Raw genomic sequence first — 20107 nt, 5'->3', positions numbered from 1 at the left:
GAAGAGGGGAGGGGGCATTATTTGGTCACAGTATGTTGTAGTGAGAGAAGAGGGGAGGGGACATTATTTGGTCACAGTATGTTGTAGTGAGAGAAGAGGGGAGGGGACATTATTTGGCCACAGTATCTTGTAGTGAGAGAAGAGGGGAGGGGCATTATTTGGCCACAGTATGTTGTAGTGAGAGAAGAGGGGAGGGGGGCATTATTTGGCACACAGTATTTGGCCAATGTTGTAGTGAGAGAAGAGGGAGGGGACATTTGGCCACAGTATGTTGTAGTGTGAGAGAGGGGAGGGGGCATTATTTGGTCACAGTATGCTGTAGTGAGAGAAGAGGGGAGAGAGGGGACTTTATTTGGCCACAGTATCTTGTAGTGAGAGAAGAGGGGAGGGGACATTATTTGGCCACAGTATCTTATAGTGAGAGAAGAGGGGAGGGGGCATTATTTGGTCACAGAATGTAGAAGTAAGGGAAGATGGGAGGGGGGGCTTTATTTGGTCACAGTATCTTGTAGTGAGAGAAGATGGGAGGGGGCATTATTTGGTCACAGTAAGTTGTTGTTGTGAGAGAAGATGGGAGGGGGCTTTATTTGGTCACAGTATGTTGTAGTGAGAGAAGAGGGGAGGGGGCATTATTTGGTCACAGTATGTTGTAGTGAGAGAAGAGGGGAGGGGACTTTATTTGGCCACAGTATCTTGTAGTGAGAGAAGAGGGGAGGGGGCATTATTTGGTCACAGTATGTTGTAGTGAGAGAAGATGGGAGGGGGCTTTATTTGGTCACAGTATGTTGTAGTGAGAGAAGAGGGGAGGGGCATTATTTGGTCACAGTATGTTGTAGTGAGAGAAGAGGGGAGGGGGACTTTATTTGGCCACAGTATCTTGTAGTGAGAGAAGAGGGGAGGGGGACATTATTTGGCCACAGTATCTTATAGTGAGAGAAGAGGGAGGGGAGCATTATTTGGTCACAGTATGTTGTAGTGAGAGAAGATGGGAGGGGGCATTATTTGGCCACAGTATGTTGTAGTGAGAGAAGAGGGGAGGGAGCATTATTTGGCCACACAGTATGTTGTAGTGAGAGAAGAGGGAGGGAGCATTATTTGTCACAGTATGTTGAAGTGAGAGAAAGAGGGGAGGGGGCATTATTTGACCACAGTATGTTGTAGTGAGAGAAGAGGGGAGGGAGCATTATTTGGTCACAGTATGTTGAAGTGAGAGAATAGGGGAGGGGGCATTATTTTGCCACAGTATCTTGTAGTGAGAGAAGAGGGGAGGGGACTTTATTTGGCCACAGTATGTTGCAGTGAGAGAAGAGGGGAGGGGGCATTATTTGGCCAACAGTATGTTGTAGTGAGAGAAGAGGGGGGGGGGCATTATTTGGCCACAGTATGTTGAAGTGAGAGAAGAGGGAAAGGGACTTTATTTGGCCACAGTATGTTGCAGTGAGCGAAGAGGGGAGGGGGGCATTATTTGGTCACAGTATGTGTGTAGTGAGAGAAGAGGGAAGGGGACTTTATTTGGCCACAGTATGTTGTAGTGAGTAGAGAGAGGGGGAGGGGGCTTTATTTGACCACAGTAATGTTGTAGTGAGAGAAGAGGGGAGGAGCATTATTTGACCACAGTATGATTGAAGTGAGAAGAAGAGGGAGGAGCATTATTTGGCCACAGTATTGTTGTAGTGAGAGAAGAGGGAGGGGGGCATTATTTGGCCACAGTATGTTGTAGTGAGAGAAGAGGGGAGGGGAGCATTTATTTGGTCACTGTATGTTCTTTGTCATATAAGGAGATATATATTTTCTAAATCAAAATGCTTAGCTTCAAGATGGCATCAGCATTGTATTCCATATCACAGTACACGTCAGGTGGATTCATTCTCATCCACTCTCAGAGTTATGAGTGTCACACAAGTGTACGGGATTAGTTTTAGCTAGTGTTTCAACTCAGGTGTTTACACCGACCGCCACCCCGGCAGGAGACGATGAGTGTAGGGGATTAAGATAGGTAAAATACAGAGTGTGAAGACTCACAGCTGGAAAACATGGTTGTTCGCTGAATCATGACTTACATAATATGATATACATGCATGTACAATGTAAGTATGTCCTCGGTGTCCTGTCTTGATCCAATTTTTCGATAATAAGTTTGATTTTGTACTATTATAGAAACCTAGCTATTATAAAAGGAAATTATTTTTTAATATTAAGTGAATGCATGATGCCTCGCAAAACGTACATGTACATGAACTAGTAAAATTATATTTAAATACATGTTCATACGTTTATCATATTATTAGCTCACCTGGTCCGAAGGACCGAGGTGAGCTTATGGGATACCGAAGCGTCCGTTGTCCGTCATCCGGCGTCCGGCGTCCGGCGTCCGTCGTCCGTCAACAATCGACTTCTTCTCCATAACCACTGGTCTGATTTCAACAAAATTTGACTGGTAGCATCCTTATGGGCTACTCACTGAAAATTGTACAAAAATGATTGGGCTGATACCCCGGGGGCCTGAGGGGGCGGGGCCAAAAGGGGTCAATTTGGCTATTTTCCATATAAACGACTTCTTTTCTGAAACCAAGCATGGGATAGCACTCATAATGCAATGGTAGCATCCTTATAGGGTGGGGATTCAAAATTGTACAAATGATGGGGCTGACCCCCCTGGGGGCCTGAGGGGCGGGGTCAAATGGGGTCAATTTGGCTATTTCCACAAAAACGACTTCTTCTCTGAAACTAAGCAAGAGATAGCACTCATAATGCAATGGTAGTATCGTTATAGGGTGGGGATTCAAAATTGTACAAATGATGGGGCTGACCCCGGGGGGCCTGAGGGGCGGGGGTCAAAAGGGGTCAATTTGGCTATTTCCATATAAAACGACTTCTTCTCTGAAACCAAGCATGGGATAGCACCCATAATGCAATGTAGCATCCTTATAGGGTGGGGATTCAAAATTGTACAAATGATGGGGCTGACCCCGGGGGGCCTGAGGGGCGGGGCAAAAGGGGCCAATTCGGCTATTTCCATATAAACGACTTCTTCTCTGAAACCAAGCATGGGATAGCACCCATAATGCAATGTAGCATCCTTATAGGGTGGGGATTCAAAATTGTACAAATGATGGGGCTGACCTCCCGGGGGCCTGAGGGGCGGGGCAAAAGGGGCCAATTCGGCTATTTCCATATAAAGGACTTCTTCTCTGAAACTAAGAAGGGTATAGCACCCATAATGCAATGGTAGCATCCGTATAGGGTGGGGATTCAAAATTGTGCAAATGATAGGGCTGACCCCCCTGGGGGCTTGAGGGGCGGGGTCAAAATGGGTCAATTTGGCTTTTTCCATATAAATGACTTCTTCTCTGCACCTAAGCATGGTATAGCACCCATAATACAATGGTAGCATCCTTATAGTGTGGGGATTCTAAATTGTGCAAATGATAGGGCTGACCCCACGGGGCCTGAGGGGCGGGGTCAAAAGGGGTCAATTTGGCTATTTCCATATAAATGACTTCTCTGCAACTAAGCATGGTATAGCACCCATAATCCAAATGGTAGCATCCTTATAGGGTGGGAATTCCAAATTGTGCAAATGATAGGGCTGACCCCCGGGGGCCTGAGGGGCGGGGTCAAAAGTGGTCAATTTCCATATAAATGACTTTTTCTCTGCAACTTAAAATGGGATTACGCTCATAATGCAATGGTTACATCCTTATAGGGTTTGGATTCAAAATTTTGCAAATGATGGGGCTGACCCCCTGGGGGCCTGAAGGGTGGGGTCAAAAGGGGTTAATTTATCTATTTCCATATAAACGACTTCTTCTCTGCAACTAAGAATGGAAGGCACTTACAATGCAATGGTAGCATCCTTATAGGGTTGGGATTTGAAATTGTACAAATGATAGGGCTGACCCCCAGGGCCTTAGACGGCAATAGATGCGAGGTCAAAAAGGTAAATTAGGCTACTACTTTCATATAAATCACTTTGTCTCTGAACCTATGTATTGGATAGCATATTTTGTATGGTATCAATAGCATCATTGTATGCACTGGTAACCCAAAATGTGTTAATCTTGCCGAAACTTGTTAGAATAACGGCAGAATACTTAATTTTTAGCTCACCTGGTCCGAAGGACCAAGGTGAGCTTATGCCATACCGTGGCGTCCGGCGTCCGTCGTCCGTCGTCCGTTCGTCCGTCGTCGTCGTCGTCCGTCGTCCGTCCGTCCGTCCGTCCCGTCAACAATCGACTTCTTCTCCATAACCGCTGGTCGGATTTCAACAAAATTTGACTGGTAGCATCCTTATGGGCTACTAACTGAAAATTGTACAAATGATGGGGCTGACCCCCCCAGGGGCCTGAGGGGCGGGGCCAAAAGGGGTCAATTTGGCTATTTCCATATAAACGACTTCTTCTCTGAAACCAAGCATGGGATAGCACCCATAATGCAATGGTAGCATTGTTGTAGGGTGGGGATTCAAAATTGTACAAATGATGGGGCTGACCCCTCAGGGGCCTGAGGGGCGGGGCCAAAAGGGGTCAATTTGGCTATTTCCATTTAAAACGACTTCTTCTCTGAAACTAAGCACGGTATAGCACCCATAATGCAATGGTAGCATCCTTATAGGGTGGGGATTCAAAATTGTACAAATGATGGGGCTGACCCCCCGGGGGCCTGAGGGGCGGGGCCAAAAGGGGTCAATTTGGCTATTTCCATATAAACGACTTCTTCTCTGAAACCAAGCATGGGATAGCACCCATAATGCAATGGTAGCATCCTTATAGGGTGGGGATTCAAAATTGTACAAATGATGGGGCTGACCCCCCGGGGGCCTGAGGGGCGGGGTCAAATGGGGTCAATTTGGCTATTTCCATATAAACGACTTCTTCTCTGAAACTAAGCATGAGATAGCACTCATAATGCAATGGTAGTATCGTTATAGAGTGGGGATTAAAAATTGTACAAATGATGTGGCTGACCCCCCGGGGGCCTGAGGGGCGGGGCCAAAAGGGGTCAATTTGGCTATTTCCATATAAACGACTTCTTCTCTGAAACCAAGCATGGGATAGCACCCATAATGCAATGGTAGCATCCTTATAGGGTGGGGATTCAAAATTGTACAAATGATGGGGCTGACCCCCTGGGGGCCTGAGGGGCGGGGTCAAATGGGGTCAATTTGGCTATTTCCATATAAACGACTTCTTCTCTGAAACTAAGCATGATATAGCACTCATAATGCAATGGTAGTATCGTTATAGGTTGGGGATTCAAAATTGTACAAATGATGTGGCTGACCCCCGGGGGGCCTGAGGGGCGGGGTCAAAAGGGGCCAATTTGGCTATTTCCATATAAACGACTTCTTCTCTGAAACTAAGCATGGTATAGCACCCATAATGCAATGGTGGCATCTTTATAGGGTGGGGATTCAAAATTGTGCAAATGATGGGGCTGACCCCCAGGGGGCCTGAGGGGCGGGGTCGAAAGTGGCCAATTTGGCAATTTCCATTTAAACGACTTCTTCTCTGAAACTAAGCACGGTATAGCACCCATAATACAATGGTAGTATCCTTATAGTGTGGGGATTCAAAATTGTGCAAATGATAGGGCTGACCCCCCGGGGGCCTGAGGGGCGGTGTCAAAAGTGGTCAATTTCCATATATATATGACTTTTTCTCTGCAACTTAACATGGGATTACGCTCATAATGCAATGGTTACATCCTTATAGGGTTTGGATTCAAAATTTTGCAAATGATGGGGCTGACCCCCCCGGGGGCCTGAAGGGTGGGGTCAAAAGGGGTCAATTTAGCTATTTCCATATAAACGACTTCTTCTCTGCAACTAAGAATGGAAGAGCACTTATAGTGCAATGGTAGCATCCTTATAGGGTTGGGATTTGAAATTGTACAAATGATAGGGCTGACCCCCGGGCCCTTAGACGGCAATAGATGCGAGGTCAAAAGGTCAATTAGGCTACTATTTTCATATAAATTACTTTGTCTCTGAACCTATGTATTGGATAGCATATTTGTATGGTATCAATAGCATCATTGTATGGTTGTGATTCAAAATTAAACTTTGGGAGTCAATTTTGCTTATTTTTCTAATTGTCAGAGTCTTGTGATAATTACTAACATTACAAACCAGGTGAGCGATACAGGCCCTCTGGGCCTCTTGTTAACAAGTTTCGGCAGGATTAGCATATGTGCTTTTTTATTCAGTATTAACCCTTTATATTAAGACTTTTCCTCAGAATTCCAATTCGATTAATAAAATTAAGTATTTCTGCCGTAAAATTAAGTATTTTTCTGTCCGCCGTGGGTCGTGACGGCTGACGGTCGAATAACAGAGGGTATCATTCACAATTACCCAACTTCGTTACGTGCACGGCTATTTATTGCTACATTGTCGGAGGTTGGGAATCGCCAAACTTTTCCGATGCGACGGTGAAATTAACAGATTCGGCGATAGAATTAAGAGTTTCTGCGTTTATATTCAGTGTTTCTGCGTTTATTAGGTCATCTGACCCAAAGGGTCAGGATGACCTATTGTCATCATGCACCGTCCGTCGTCGTGCGCCGTGCGCCATGCGTAAACTTTTTATTCAAACGACTTCTTCTCAAGAACCAGAAGGCCCAGGGTACTCATATTTGGCGTGTAGGTTGCTGGGATGGAGGGCTACCAAGTTTGTTCAAATGAATGACCTTGACCTTCATTCAAGGTCACAGGGGTCAAAAAGGCTAAAATTTTTAAACAACTTCTTCTCAAGAACCAGAAGGCCCAGGGTACTGATATTTGCCCTGTAGGATGCTGGGATGAAGGGCTACCAAGTTTGTTCGAATAAATGACCTTGACCTTCATTCAAGGTCACGAGGGTCAAATAGGCTAAAATCCTTTAAACAACTTCTTGTGAATAACTAAGAGGCCTAGAGACCTGATATTAGGCCTGTGGCATGCTGGGATGAAGGGCTACCAAGTTTGTTCAAATAAATGACCTTGACCTTCATTCAAGGTCACGAGGGTCAAATAGGCTAAAATCTTTAAACAACTTCTTCTCAAGAACCAGAAGGTCCAGGGTACTGATATTTGCCCTGTAGGATGCTGGGATGAAGGGCTACCAAGTTTGTTCAAATAAATGACCTTGACCTTCATTCAAGGTCACAGGGGTCAAATAGGCTAAAATCCTTTAAATAACTTCTTGTGAATAACTAAGAGGCCTAGAGACCTGATATTAGGCCTGTGGCATGCTGGGATGAAGGGCTACTAAGTTTGTTCAAATAAATGACCTTGACCTTCATTCAAGGTCTCGAGGGTCAAATAGGCTAAAATCTTTAAACAACTTCTTCTCAAGAACCAGAAGGCCCAGGGTACTGATATTGGGCCTGTGACATGCTTGGATGAAGGGCTACCAAGTTTGTTCAAATGAATGACCTTGACCTTCAATCAAGGTCACAGGGGTCAAAAAGGCTAAAATCTTTAAACAACTTCTTCTCAAGAACCAGAAGGCCCAGGGTACTGATATTTGCCCTGTAGGATGCTGGGATGAAGGGCTACCAAGTTTGTTCAAATAAATGACCTTGACCTTCATTCAAGGTCACGAGGGTCAAAAAGGCTAAAATCTTTAAACAACTTCTTCTCAAGAACCAGAAGGCCCAGGGTACTGATATTTGCCCTGTAGGATGCTGGGATGAAGGGCTACCAAGTTTGTTCAAATAAATGACCTTGACCTTCATTCAAGGTCACGAGGGTCAAATAGGCTAAAATCTTTAAAAGACTTCTTCTCAAGAACCAGAAGGCCCAGGGTACTGATATTGGGACTGTGACATGCTTGGATGAAGGGCTACCAAGTTTGTTCGAATAAATGACCTTGACCTTCATTCAAGGTCACAGGGGTCAAATAGGCTAAAATCCTTTAAACAACTGCTTGTGAATAACTAAGAGGCCTAGAGACCTGATATTAGGCCTGTGGCATGCTGGGATGAAGGGCTACCAAGTTTGTTCAAATAAATGACCTTGACCTTCATTCAAGGTCACGAGGGTCAAAAAGGCTAAAATCTTTAAACAACTTCTTCTCAAGAACCAGAAGGCCCAGGGTACTGATATTTGCCCTGTAGGATGCTGGGATGAAGGGCTACCAAGTTTGTTCAAATAAATGACCTTGACCTTCATTCAAGGTCACGAGGGTCAAATAGGCTAAAATCTTTAAACGACTTCTTCTCAAGAACCAGAAGGCCCAGGGTACTGATATTGGGACTGTGACATGCTTGGATGAAGGGCTACCAAGTTTGTTCAAATGAATGACCTTAACCTTCATTCAAGGTCACGGGGGTCAAAAAGGCTAAAATCTTTTAAACGACTTCTTCTCAAGAACCAGAAGGCCCAGGGTACTGATATTTGGCCTGTAGGATGCTGGGATGAAGGGCTACCAAGTTAGTTCAAATAAATGACCTTGACCTTCATTCAAGGTCACAGGGGTCAAATAGGCTAAAATCATTTAAACAAATTCTTGTGAATAACTATGAGGCCTAGAGACCTGATATTAGGCCTGTGGCATGCTGGGATGAAGGGCTACCAAGTTTGTCCAAATGAATGACCTTGATCTTCATTCAAGGTCACAGGGGTCAAATAGGCTAAAATCTTTAAATGAATTCTTCTTAAGAACCAGAAGGCCCAGGGTACTGATATTGGGCATGTAGCATGCTGGGATGAAGGACTACCAAGTTTGTTCAAATGAATTACCTTGACCTTCAATCAAGGTCACAGTGGTCAAATAGGCTAAAATCTTTAAACGATTATGTTGTATTGTACTAATAGTCAGATGACCGTTAAGGCCCATGGGCCTCTTGTATTAAATGTTTCTGCGCTAATATTAACACATTTCGTCGCTTACATCGAGCGGGCGCGCCGAGCCGTGACGGCCGAGCACACGGCTTACACAGGTAAACTTTACCTTGTGAAACGAGACTTACAGTACGTACAGCCGCCAGCCGATTGTACCTGTAAAATAATTATGTTTACAATTCTCTTTTCCCCTTTAAAAATACATATATCCTCATTATCCTATTCTCCTATCTTGTGTTGTTTTCTTTCCCGCGTCTCATCATTTGAGCTTTGCATTTTGCACCTTTTTTCGGAAGAGTTCCGATACGAGCGGTAACAAATGAATAACTGTCTAGGTTATGTGTAAAATATGTGTATATACACGGGGATTAACTATGACAAACAAATTATGTGTTTGATTATGTGCAATTGCATGTACGTATATTCTTCTCACAAATTTGAATTGTTGACGATATTAAAATCAGATCGTTTTCCATAAAATAAATAAATATTTGTTATTTACAGACGTTTTGAAAGATATTTTGCTGTTGCCTTTAATTGTAAAATGCTGATTAAGTGTTATACATAATGATCTGCTTTTCAGGTTTGCTGAATTGATTTGATATACATAAAACGACTGATATCATATTCTGGTAATATTTGATGTACTTTGTTGCATGTAATTCCAGTATTTATTTATTTCTGCGTTTATATTCAATGTTTCTCCGTTTATATTCAATGTTTCTGCGTTTTATATTAACACATTTCGTCGCTTACATCGAGCGGGCGCGCCGAGCCGTGACGCAAGGTAAGCCTAGTACTATACATGTATACAGCATATATACGTATACGTTAGATCTACAATTTGAGTTTTTTCAAGTAAATGGTTATTCTAGCTTTATGATGTAGATATTTTCAGTTTCAAAACATTCCATTTACACCACTTCAAAAATTCAAACAAGCATATATTTAACTTTAGATTAGATAATCAGTCCAATTTGATAGCGATATCAAAATGATGTTCGGATCAGTCTGGACTGAGATTTAGATAGCATATGATGTAAATTTCAGTGTAATAAAAGAAAAGTATAATGTAACACTATCTTTTTACGAGTAAAATCCCAAAATTTAGCATGAATATATCTAGAATCCGTGTTTTTATTTCATTCAAACTTCTGCTATAACGATATGATGCAAACACGGCACCGTTTTTGAGTAAAAACAAAATGTGGACGGTTATCAGTTATGTGATATTGGAGTTACAGTACCGAACTTATACCGAAAATAATATGTATATCTATATTGTTGCCTTTGAAACTTTAATCCATAACGTTTACTAAAAAGCAGAAAATACATCAATGGTATTTCTGATATATGTTCCTATATTACAGTTTAAGTGTATATTTAAATTCATTATTTCAAAATTATACTAAATCCTTAATAGTATATTCATTGTCGACCGTTTTGTATATCATACCGAGATTTAATAGTATGATATATGAACATTTATCGTATAATCCAAAAAGTAACCACATACAGTGTTCAAATGAAAATTGAAATTATTCGTATACAGGCATTAAAAATAGATATAATATCTTGTACCTTTTTAAAAATATACTAAGTGATATTTAAATAAGTATATTTAGTGTGATAATGTTGTAACCCTTCTTGTATGACTATACATGTACATTCAGATTCGAAACGGTGAAAATACATGCTTAGAATTTTTACTAATACCTTAGAAATTACTGGAGATTGCTATATGCCACGATTCCGTAATTACAGTCTAGACTGGAATAATTTTTAAGGTTAAACCTTTAGTTGAACTAGTTCTTAGAACCATTTTTGTTTCTGAATAAGTCACCTTCCATTTTTGTTTTACCTGCGTTCGACATATATATATATGTGTGTATGTAATATGTATTCCTAGGTATGATCAGGTATATTTTATTTCCATTTGCTTTTACATCTTCATTCTAAAAATGGAGGTGACAATAAAAAAAACCTAGAGCATAGATGTACGGGGTTTCCATAATTCAAATCACAATCCAATTAACGGATGTCCTAACCTGATTGATAGTAAGACAATAGCAAATACCCGATATAGTCCACCGAATAGCAAATTGCCCGCGGCCAGGTAATTACAGGTGAGTTCGATGAATGGCGTTGTGTACAGGTAAATAACATCCTGGTCAAGGTATTACATAACCATCAAACCAAAGGCATCGGTAATTTATATATCTATAATGTCGGTGTATCTACTAGTATATCGATTAAAAATTGAAAGCGACCGCACGGTCTGAAAAAAATAGTTTGTTTTGCTTAATATTTCAATATTTAGATCTTTTATAATATCGAAAGTAAATTCTTTCTACCACATGTTGAAACGTTTTACGGTATTGTAATAAATGTATCTCGATTTATTCGGTTAGCAACACACAACACAATGTTTGTAATGATAAATCATCGGTGTGTACGTATGTCAAGCATCATATTCTTGATGCTTTAATCAAGAATTTCTTCAATTGTTACGTAAAATTTCATTCTACAGTCACAAACTTTGCAATTCACAATGTATCAAAGATACAGACTACAGGAAAATATTATTTAATTAAAGCGTATTCGTTTTCTGAACTCCTCGACAAAAAAAATCGGAAACTTTTATTTCTGTATGGATTTTCTTTCATAATTACACGAAGATACCTGCTATTAGAGCACAAATTAGAGTATTTGAAACATCGAATTTCACTCTTTTAGTTATTTATATTGGACACAAAGTTATTGTACGATTAAAATTGAAAGCGACCGCTCAAAAGTAATCATAAAAAAAACCTTTGATCGGCTTTTCCTGTGACCGTCGATGTTAGTGATAGCACATCAGTTAAAGTACAGCAATAAGTCACGGACTATTGTGACGTCACACGGTTTAGGGCTAGAAAATATGCATAATCAGGCGGTCAGAAAATTTGACCTCGATATCGGCGGTTTACAGGTTATTCCGGTCGCGCTCGGCACGGAGAGGTTTCTACACGGTCTAATAAAGCCATTTCCAGCATAAACTGAAATTATCATTTTTGACTGCACAAATCCTTTAAATATATCATGGAATCATAAATGCTTATAAATGCTTATTTATCCTGTTATTTAAACACTTTTTCTATTTTATAACACTTTTTGAACTTGATTTAGGCCTAATAGTTATCGGACTAACGCACCATTTTATCATAATAAAAATGTAAATGTGTACAGATTACGGAGTACCCCGGATGTACTGTTACGTGAATCTCCTAAAATTGCTGACTTGCAATATGGCGTGTGTGTCAATGATTATATATATAAAGTCAAGTGAATGTATTATATATGCCAATTCATAAATACTTGGTACTGAAACCACCCCCATTTTGTATCCCAACATCGTCAAAAGTATCGTCAAGGATTTATAAGTGAGAACTGTCTCTTTACCCTACTAAACACCACGCGTAACGCTAGACGAACCGGGAAATCGAGTCCAACGAAACACCAATGTAAAGTTAATAAAATTTCACAACGTTTAGTACTTGCTTTAAGGACGGAAGATTTAGAAGATATGTCTTAAAGATTTTTGTTAAAAAATACGACAACTCACGAAATGACGCTTCAGAAAGTAAGACGGTTACCCTCGCACCCACAAGCTACATCAAAGGCTGCGCCGGTGGATATCAACAGAAAATCAGTCGTCGCCCAACGTCACGGTCAGTACACAAACACAAAAGCTCCTACGTCGTACTTGCCCAAAACCCAGCGTGACTTATTCACCTCACATACGTCCTTGGTATCATCAAGGATGTATTTTAGACAAAAATCCTTAGTATCATATTATCATCTTATTATAAGCGACCGCGGTGTGAAAAAGTGCTCACAGAAATTAGACATACACTACATATGAAACTATATATATACTATGGTCTCATTAAATTATTAGGTAGCTGTATGACTGTGTTTCTGGTGTTAAAAATCATACACATATGATCGCATTGAAAAAAGTGTATACAACTATCGTCGGCCATTTTTCTCACTTCGAGCTCCCCAAAATGCATACGCATCCCCTTCGTAACCCGCAGGGTACCGCTAGCTAGCTCCTACCCGTGGTGTCAGGATGGCCCCAATAGGGCAAGCAATATAGCTAAATTTGTTCACGGTGTCCGTTATCTGTGGAGTTAATTAGTCGGATGACACGTGTGCGGTACACAGTACACCTGAGAGGTGTATCTATGGCGACAACATATAAGTAAATGTACAGGTAATATAATTCACCTGACAGAGAAAGAAGAACATATACTGGCAATAAATTGTTTTTTTTTTTTTGTAAAGTTCATTCTTTGTAAACCCCATTAAAGTGTACTGGGTTAAAAAGGGTCTTCCCGAACTTCACTGACAATCTAGTCTCTGTCTTTCGTTGATTAGCATTTTGAGTATATATAATTTTTAACAAATGTATAGCACAGTGATCGTTCATATGATATTTTATGTTTATCATAGTGACGTTGTGTATCGATTACGTCAGGCACTAAATATAGCCTTGAAAAAATTGCTAGCCGTTGGTCGGTTTGTGTTGACACAATATTCCATGTTAATGTGTATTTTATGGTGTAATAAATAACATGCCAGCTATGATAACTCCCAGTAACTGGGTTTCGAAAGGTGTGCTCTTAAACTGAAAATTGTATGAAAATTCTGTTATTATGTGACCTTCTTATTAGTGCTTTATTCGATTCCTGCCATGACGGTTCATCAGGATATTTATTCAAACCAATATTATTTTCACTTTTGTGTCTCTTTTTTAGAAAAATAAGATATGATGATTAATACAGACACCGGTATATCCTGATGTCATTTCCTATAACGAGTTGTACATAGATCTAACAAATATCCCCCAGCTAACCAGTTGCTTTTAAAGACGTTTTTAATATTGTCCAGTGATAGTAATATTAGGAAAAAAAAACCCTTTTAAAGATATTTTTAGGTGTAACGACGTCACGAGTATAAAAAAAATGCATACTGAATCAGAAACGTATAAAAAATTAATGTATGTCGTTAAGTTTCAGATTCAATAAGTTAATCGACGACAAAGAAAACCTCACTACCATTATGTGTAAACTGGAATATGAAGAAATATACACGTTTTATCATTTAACCAATCGATGAATACAGCTCCCTATACTACTCTCCTTATGGTCGTATCCAGAGTACCTCTCTTTGACGACACAAAAGAAATCATACATGACCAAGCTAAGTTCGCTTCGTTGTAATAACATAGGCCTGGGCATGGCCTCGTAATTAGGGTAGTAGTAAAAACCTTTACCATAACACTGACTAATTAGCAAAGACAGTATATCACCATTGTTTATTTAAGTCAAACATGTAATTATGTAATATCAAATAAAAAAAAAAAAAATTGTGAGAAAGAGTGATCTTTTTAATGACCAATTAAACTTCTTAATTGCCGGAATCTTGTTTTGATTTTATAGTCTTTGTCATTCCGACAAAAAAATATCAGTAGCCAAGGCTATAAATACTCCCTCACACAATCCTTATAGTATCATACAACATGAATACCTTTCAAGAAGCAACCTACCGATACCTGTCCAGCGACACCAAGAAGACCTGCATCCTCGGTCACAGCTTTGTCAGACGCCTCATCGCCCGATGGAGAAAAGAAGAAATACCACTACCCAATTGGTCATTCCATGCCTTCGGACGAGGTGGTTTGAAGCATTCGACAGCTGAGAGACATCGTACTAGCCGAAGATTTTTCCATCTATCACTCCGTCTTTGTACAGATAGGCGAAAATGACATCGCTGACCAGTCAACGGCCCGTACAATTGGACTTCTTCAAGAAATCCATCAACTGTTTATCGCCCAGGGTGTAGAAGTGGTGATGTTCGGCGAGCTTTTTCCGAGACACGATCACAAATTCAACAAGACCGCATCACTTATCAACAGAATGATGAAGAAAACAACACCCTGACATCATTTGCCAACACGACAGAGACTTGTTGAAGACAACCTCAATCCGAGCTAAAGATGGTACACACCTGAAACCGTCGGCGGAAGTTGCTTTCTCCAACAGCATTGACCGGGCCATCAGACACATGAGGGCTTGATCTTATAATCAGCCAATCCTTTATAAAAAAAAGCCATTTTCATGGCTACCCAAATATCACAAAAAAGACCCATGAACACTCGAAAATACGCATTTATATATTACAAATTATATATCTTTAGCATGAATAAAAACAACTGAAAATTGACACGTGTAAACTATTTAAAATTTTATTATAAATAATTGACGAATACTTCTTAAAACTAAACATGTATTTAATCAGAAACATATATGTATAATTGTTTCTGACAATATGAATTAAATTTTATCGTATTAGTTCACCAGTTAAGTTTGGCTTCTATACCTCTATACTGGCATTAATTAGTCAAATAATTACCAGAATATGATATCGGTTGTTTAATGTATAATCAAATCAATTCAGCAAACCTGAAAAGCAGATCATTATGTATAACACTTAATCAGCATTTTACAATTAAAGGCAACAGCAAAACGTCTGTAAATAACAAATATTTATTCATTTTATGGAAAACTATCTTATTTTAATATCGTCAACAATTCAAATTTGTGAGAAAGAATATACATACATGTAATTGCACATAATCAAACACATAATTTGTTTGTCATAGTTAATCCCCGTATACATTTGTTACCGCTCATATCGGAACTCTCTTCCGAAAAAAGATGCAAAATGCATAGCTCAAATGACGAGACGCGGGAAAGAAAACAACAAAATATACATGTAGGAGAATAGGATAATTAGGGTATATGTATTTTTAAAGGGGAAAAGAGAATTGTAAACATAATTATTTTTCAGGTACAATCGGCTGGCGGCTGTACGTACTGTAAGTCTCGTTTCACAAGGTAAAGTTTACCCGTGTAAGCCGTGTGCTCGGCCGTTACGGCTCGGCGCGCCCGCTCGATGTAAGCGACGAAATGTGTTAATATTAGCGCAGAAACATTGAATATAAACGCAGAAACATTGAATATAAACGCAGAAAACATTGAATATAAACGCAGAAATAAATAAATACTGGAATTACGTGCCACAAAGTACATCAAATATTACCAGAATATGATATCAGTCGTTTAATGTATATCAAATCAATTCAGCAAACCTGAAAAGCAGATCATTATGTATAACACTTAATCAGCATTTTACAATTAAAGGCAACAGCAAAAATATCTTTCAAAACGTCTGTAAAATAACAAATATTTATTTATTTTATGGAAAACGATCTTATTTTAATATCGTCAACAATTCAAATTTGTGAGAAGAATATACATACATGTAATTGCACATAATCAAACACATAATTTGTTTGTCATAGTTAATCCCCGTGTATATACACATATTTTACACATAACCTAGACAGTTATTCATTTGTTACCGCTCGTATCGGAACTCTTCCGAAAAAAGGTGTGCAAAATGCATAGCTCAAATGACGAGACGCAGGAAAAAAAAACAATTAAAGATAGGAGAATAGGATAATGAGGATATATGTATTTTTAAAGGGGAAAAGAGAATTGTAAACATAATTATTTTACAGGTACAATCGGCTGGCGGCTGTATTGTACTGAAAGTCTCGTTTCACAAGGTAAAGTTTACCTTTAAACCAGTGTGCACGAAACGGCTCGGCGCGCACCCGCTATGGAAGGGGACGGAAATGTTGGTAATATTAGCCGCAGAAGAATCACTTGTAATAAAAACGCTCGCATTAGAATAAAAATCCAAATACCATAGAAAAAAAACGCAGAGAGTGACAAACATTGAATAAACACGCAGAAACATTAAATAAATACCAGCCACAAATGTACATCAATATTTACCAGAATATGATATCGGTCGTTTAATGTATATCAAATCAATTCAGCAAACCTGAAAAGCAGATCATTATGATAAACACTTAAATCAGCAATTTACAATTAAAGGCAACACCAAAATATCTTTCAAAACGTCTGTAAATAACAAATATTTATTTATTTTATGGAAAACGATCTTATTTTGATATCGTCAACAATTCAAATTTGTGAGAAGAATATACATACATGTAATTGCACATAATCAAACACATAATTTGTTTGTCATAGTTAATCCCCGTGTATATATACACATATTTTACACATAACCTAGACAGTTTATTCATTTGTTACCCGCTCGTATCGTAAATCTTCCGAAAAAAGGTGCAAAATGCATACGAGACGCGGGAAAGAAAAAAAACAGATAGGAGAATAGGATAATGAGGATATATGTATTTTTAAAGGGAGAAAAGAGAATTGTAAACATAATTATTTTACAGGTACAATCGGCTGGCGGCTGTACGTACTGTAAAGTCTCGTTTCACAAGGTAAAGTTTACCTGTGTAAGCCGTGTGCTCGGCCGTCACGGCTCGGCGCGCCCGCTCGCTGTAAGCGACGAAATGTGTTAATATTAGCGCAGAAACATTGAATATAAACGCAGAAACACTGAATATAAACGCAGAAACTCTTAATTCTATCGCCGAATCTGTTAATTTCACCGTCGCATCGGAAAAGTTTAGGCGATTCCCAACCTCCGACAATGTAGCAATAAATAGCCGTGCACGTAACGAAGTTGGGTAATTGTGACTGATACCCTCTGTTATTCGGCCGTCAGCCGTCACGACCCACGACGGACAGAAAAATACTTAATTTTACGGCAGAAATACTTAATTTTATTAATCAAATGGAATTCTGAGGAAAAGTCTTAATATATAAAGGGTTAATACTGAATAAAAAAGCACATATGCTAATCCTGCCGAAACTTGTTAAAAATTAAGTATTCTGCCGTTATTCTAACAAGTTTCGGCAAGATTAACACATTTTGGGTTACCAGTGTATTATACTTGTAAACGCAGTGAAAAAGTACTCTAGAAATATATAAGATAAGTTTGTCTGTGATTAAAGCAAGATGTTCTGAACTAAGCCATTGTAAGGTTTGCTTATGACATGGTAATATGTTCCGTGCAATTCATACCTAGTATGTTTGTCTCTGAAAAAGCAATAAGTTCCAGGTTAGCATTGATCGACATTTCACACATTGTTGTGACCTGATAAGACCTTTAGTATCTACCAAACTAGTCTCACGTATTAGAAATTAAAGATATCAAAAATGCTTATTGCATCAGGCTGTGAAATTCTCTGAACAGGAAACTTAATATAAGAATTGTCAAGTGTCTGTTAGATTGAATTATATAAAGAGTACCTGTCACATCCAGTTAAGTGGCACCCTCAGCATGTGGTATAGTTAACAGTAGTGATGGTACACTGCATTTAAAGGCTTGTATTAATCTGTAATTTAGCGTGAAATCAAAAGAGTTTATAAATCTTTACTGCAAAACACTTGTACCTAGTATAATATGTTTATAATTGATATTATTAAATATGCAGATTATTTGATGTGAAAATTTTACTGTGAACCATTGTTCTATATAATATAGTAATGGTGCCATTTTCACTGTATGGAATACACTAGTCATCTTAGATCTTGGTAGAAGTTAATTCATTCACTTGAATACAAACTATCATGGTCTATTTATATTCTATTGAATTTTTTAACCATATACTGAAGTATTATTAATGTTTACAATAAATGTTGGGAACATTTTATTGAATTGACTGATTTAATTATATCTACTACCAGAAATGTTTAAACGTTAAGTACTGTTCATTGATAGCCCTTAACTGATGGTTAGCAGAGAGATATATGAAGGTTTATTTACCAAAATGTTATGATTTCTCCAGGACTAAGACAGAATTAGACGCCATGTCATGGTTGATATTTCATTGCAATGTTACTGTAAATGAGGGATCCCATTGACATTGTTTATGCAATAAACTATTGACTTACTGTATGACAGTTGTGAATTAATTGTTTTAAAATCAAAAGTGCTGTGCTTCAATGAGTTTTTCATGAGATCTGTGTGGTAAGTGTAACTATACATGTTTCACAGCTACAGCATTGTATGTGTATACTCTAACATACCTGAGGATAGGCTGTTCTAATCAAGTCTGATATAGCCTGCCTGTAGTCTCATCTGATGCCTTGACTACATTAGCTTCAAGATTAATTGGTATTGAAGCATTAACAAAAATATTTCAATTTGAAGGAGTTGTATAGACATATTGGCTAATTTGATGTTTATTTAGATCCATTGTCTAACTCTTGATGAGATTTACTTTCAATATCAGGCTTTATCCTTGATCTATGATATTTTGATACGACTTTGTTGAGTTTGAAGGTCTAATGCTCTGGTGTTAGATCCAATATCATGTCACTCATAAATAGATACTCGGATTGAGGACTTAACTGTACGAAGCCATTGGATTAAAATTCAATACAAATGAGTTGGAAATGAATTTAAAATCCTACAGATATTGTATGTAAACAGCTGAGATAAAAGTCTATTTACAAAGCACAAATGAAAGTAGAAGTCGACAAGTACCAATAACATTTGAATTAATTTCTAATGAAAAATTCCTAGGATCAATTATCTTTGAAATTGTTGGTAAATAAAAGTTCTCAAATTTTATAAATTGGAATAAATAAAAAACAACAACAACAAAACCCAGTTCCGTATGACTTACTATGGTACTATATATGATCACATGTTACTTGTATAATATGACACTAAATGCTGAAGCTGGAGTTTTGAAATGCACTTTGATATTATTTTCACACTCTTTCATTTTGAGTTAAAACACTTGATTATGGTCTGGATCTTGTATAAGAAACGCAGACCTTGTAATAGCTGGTGGCTAGCGTAGCAACCATTGTTTTGGGAAGATCATTAAAAAAACCCACAAAAGGTCAGTCACTTCACGAATTGATGGTTGAATCAAACAGCATGTGACTTCGCATTTGCATTGTGTATGCTTCAACATTTTTCCGACGTTGAATAGTTATATCTTTACAAGTGCGACGACGAGTTAGTCATACCGCCTGGTGACCGGTGAATGATAGTGACATTTGACAAGTTGGGAAAAATAATAAAAACTTGAAATGAAATGGTAAATGATAAGACGTTACTGCTTTTGATGCTAACCATGTTTGATAATCTCCATTCCAAATTATCATGCAGAGATTAAATTCAACATATTTAAATGAATTGGAAAGTTTTTCATGGTATTTGATGTACTTGAGGTAGATATTTGTTTACAAATATAACATTTTGTGAATTAT

This window comes from Argopecten irradians, chromosome 10, assembly GCF_041381155.1.
Source record: "Argopecten irradians isolate NY chromosome 10, Ai_NY, whole genome shotgun sequence".
In the NCBI taxonomy this organism is placed as follows: domain Eukaryota; kingdom Metazoa; phylum Mollusca; class Bivalvia; order Pectinida; family Pectinidae; genus Argopecten; species Argopecten irradians.
The sequence above is the reverse complement of the archived record's forward strand: the minus strand, read 5'-3'. Positions refer to the sequence as shown.